Below are 4,006 nucleotides of genomic sequence, written 5' to 3' on the forward strand. Positions count from 1 at the left end.
AGGGAAAGACTAATCCAGACCCACCCTCATGAGCTTAAAAACAAACCTTCAGGGACCAGCAGATGGTTATGTTGCTGGACTCCCACATGTCCGAGCATGGTTTGAGTCCCGAACCTGGTGGTTTCAAACTCACACTGGGCATGTATGCATGCATGGCCAAAACCCTGAGAGGAGAATGGAGAAGGGATTGTGGTGTGGTCATCCCCCCAGGGGGTGATTTCTCCCTTTCTCTCCGCTCCTCCTCCTAGGGCATGCGCCCTATAGCAAAACTCTCTCAAAAAAACAGACAGACAGACAAAACAATCTGCAAACCATCAGTTAATCCACAAGAGGCTTACTGATGGTCAGAAAAAATGTTCTTTAAAGGACTATAATGAGACTTAACACTCAACAACAAAAACTCACAATGTCAGGAACCCAATCAAAATTTTACTAGAAACACTTATCAGAGAAATGTGTCCCATAGTCAAAAATAAATTAAGTCAACAGGAACAGATCGAGAGATGAAAGAAAATTTTAAACATGTTCTACATGCTCAAGGATAATTTTTTAAAAGCATGATTAGGGACCAGCAGGTAATGTGGTGGTTAAGGTGTTGGACTCCCACAGAGCCAACTACAGTTGGAAATCCAGGCCTAGTAGCTTGCTTTCTCACTTTCCCTCTCTGTCTCTGGTGAGCACACACTCTCTTTAGCAAATTTTAAAATAATAATAAAAAATTAAATAATTCGGGACAAGCAGTAGGTGTAATGGCTGTGTTGCTGGATTCCCATGTAGTCGACTGCAGTTCAAGTCCTGGACCCAGTGGCTTAAACTCATGCCAGGCGCGTGTGCGTGCGTGCCCAAGATCCCAAGAGGAGAATGGAGGAGAAGGGATTGCAGCGTGGCCATCCCCCCCTGGGGGTGATTTCTCACTTTCTGTCTCTCTGTCTCTCTCTGTCTTTCTGACGAACACACACACCCTATAGCAAAAACCTCTCAAATAAATAAATATTTTAAAAATAAAAGCATGATTATGATTAGAAAAGGGAGACATATAAAGACCAAATCAAACACTTAGAGATGAAAAACACAGCATCTCATGTGGAGAACAGCAGCTTACACAGCTCAGAAAAAAGATCAGCAGCTCTTTGGTCTCAGCCACCGAAGCGAGATGATGAAGGGAACGTCATCGTCTGGCAGGCATCACGGTAAGACAAACGCGTTGTGCCGCCGTCTGTTCTAAGGCCTACCACCTTCAGAAGTCGACCTGTGGCAAATGTGGCTACCCTGCCTCGCACAAGAGAAAGTGAAACTGGAGTGCCAAGGCTAAAAGACGAAATACCACTGGGACTGATCGAATGAGGCACCTAAAAATTTTTACCACAGATTCAGGCATGGATTCTGTGAAGGAACACCACTCAAACCCGAGAAGGCAGTATCCAGTTCATCTTAAGAATTTCAATAATTAGGCAATAAATGTTCTAGTTGAAATTCAGAAAGAAAGGAAGGAAGGGAGGGAAGGAGGGAGGAAGGAAAGATCATTCAGGGAACTTGAGGGTGTAGAAGAATCTACCCAAAAAGCTCAAGGAAGATGAGCAGGTTCAACGGCCTGAGAGCCAGGTCACCAGTCTGCCTCTACAAGTAACCAGAACTGCAGAAGGTCAGGCAAGAGGAGGGGGAATATGTAAATAGCTCAACAAACCCTAAATAAACACACACAAGGGGCCAAAGGTGGTGTGATGGTTAAGGCGCTGGACACTGCCACATGGCCAACCATGGTTCGAGTTCCAGATCTGGTGGCTTGCTTTCTCACTTACCCTCTCTCTGTGTCTCTCTCTGTTCAAGTTAAAGTGAATGAATGAATTAATAAAATTAAATAAATCATTCTTTTTTAAAAAACACACACAAAGTGCATACTCTAAAGCCACTAATCAAACTGCAAAAACCAATGAGGATAACAATCGTACAAGCAGCCAGATAAACATCACATACAGTAGAAAGCAAGCATGTATATTCATCAAGAGGCTGAAACCATGGAAGAGGAATGATTTGAAGAGGTTCAATTTAACATAAAGAATGACTAAATCATAGCAGAGGCTTAACTGCTAAAATAAGACATTTCTGAGCAGAGCGGCATGGGACGTGCAGGGAGCAGCTGCCACCAGGGCCAAGGCCACAGACTTAGAGAAGCGGTGCACTTGGGGATCTTGGTGAGGCTCTAGACCCCACTGTGGCTGAGGTTCAGACCTCGTTTGAAGGAGTGTGGCTGTGACATGTGGGATGGTGAAGTGCACGAAGGTGCCACAGGCCTGGCAAGCAGGAACCTCCTGCTGAGGAACCAACAAGACTCACTGGGGTCTGGGGAAGACCTAGGCGGGGTCATGAGGCCCCTATGATGCTGGCAGACACACCTTAGGAAAAGACCCTCTTCTCTCTGTGCTGTCCCTTCAGCTCCCTTCAGTAAGAGAGTTTAACACTGCCAGCCAATGGGCAAAGCAGAGGCACATGGAGGGCCCAGCTCCAGGATCACAGAGCAGGGCAAAGAAGGATGCACTGGGGGACAAAGTACTGGCAGCAGGCCTGGAATGAAGAGCACAACACAGGCACCACGCAGGCCAGAGACGGAGCAGCAAGACTGCTGAAGACGGGAAACTTTCTACAACTGTCCATCTGGAACTAATTTTAATTACTGGGTTGTCAGAAAAGTCATGTTAGGAACCAGCAGTTAGCGTAATGGCTATGTCGCTGGACTCCCACGTAGTCGACCGCGGTTCGTGTCCCAGACCCGGTGGCTTAAAACTCACGCCAGGCGCGTGTGCGTGCGTGCCCAAGATCCCGAGAGGAGAACAGAGGAGAAGGGATTGCGGCGTGACCATCCCCCCTGGGGGGTGATTTCTCGCTTTCTGTCTCTATGTCTCTCTCTGTCTGGCGAGCGCACGCGCCCTACAGTGAAAATCTCTAAAAAAAAGAAAAGTCATATTGTATTTTTTTGTTTTTCTGTGCAAAAATGCATCATAACTTTTCCGACAACCCAATATTTTAATGTATTATATGTAGCCATGAGTGATATTGCGTGCTCTATGGGAAAAGGCAGGTATAAAGCAAAAACAGTAACGACGTATTATAAACAAACGCCAAATATACGACTACCACGTCAAGGGAACCAGGACTCCTCTTCAGAGCAGCAATCAGCCAGGAGGCCTAACAGGAGTCCACATGTTTGTACTCACAGCTGTGACCATTGCAAGGAAAGGACACCAAGCAAAGTCAGCAAAGGGAAAAGACACACGAAGGAGACCCCAGAGGCAGCAAGTGCAGGCTGCCAGGGTCCTCTCCCTGGGGAGTCATACAGGGCATACCCAATCCCCCATCAAGAAACTGACGACACATGTAAGATGTCACCTGCCAGGAAGCTTGTGAGAGATCAGCGCCCAGGGCTCTCATCAGACTTCTGCCAGGGGTGTGCCAAACACCCAGACTTCCAGAGCAAAAGGTGCCCAGCAGAAGCTGTGTTGTGCGTTTCGGCACAGTGAGACTCTGATCAGTCAGCAGACTTGCATGATCAAGTGCAGAAGAGCACACACCAGCCCGGGGCCAGCAACAAGCCTGAGGTTCTAAGAGAGCAGCTCCGGGCTGCGGTGTGGGCTCATCTCCACAGCTGAGACAAGGTAACGGAGCACGAGCACGGAGGAGCCGAAGCTCGCACCATGCGTCATGGGCCGGACCTCGCTTTTATCTTTCTGCCATCATGGAGCCCATGGAGGCCTGCTGGGAGCACGGCTCCTAAAAGAGCTTCTAAATGTCTGGAAGGCTGTGGTCCTAAGCCATTTCTGCTGGCTATAAATGGGGGTCTCAGGACCCAAAGGGAGCACAGAGCTCTTCTTAAAATTGAAGGTGTTTGGCGGCCCGGAGGCTCACGCCGCCTGCGCAGCCGGTAAGCCCCTGCCCAGCATCCCTGGCCTCTCTTGCACTGGATGGCCCAGAGGCCGTAAACAAGGTTGAAGAGCTTGCAACTTGAGAAGAT

This window comes from Tupaia chinensis, unplaced genomic scaffold (assembly GCF_000334495.1).
Source record: "Tupaia chinensis unplaced genomic scaffold, TupChi_1.0 Scaffold147038_1, whole genome shotgun sequence".
NCBI classification, from domain to species: domain Eukaryota; kingdom Metazoa; phylum Chordata; class Mammalia; order Scandentia; family Tupaiidae; genus Tupaia; species Tupaia belangeri.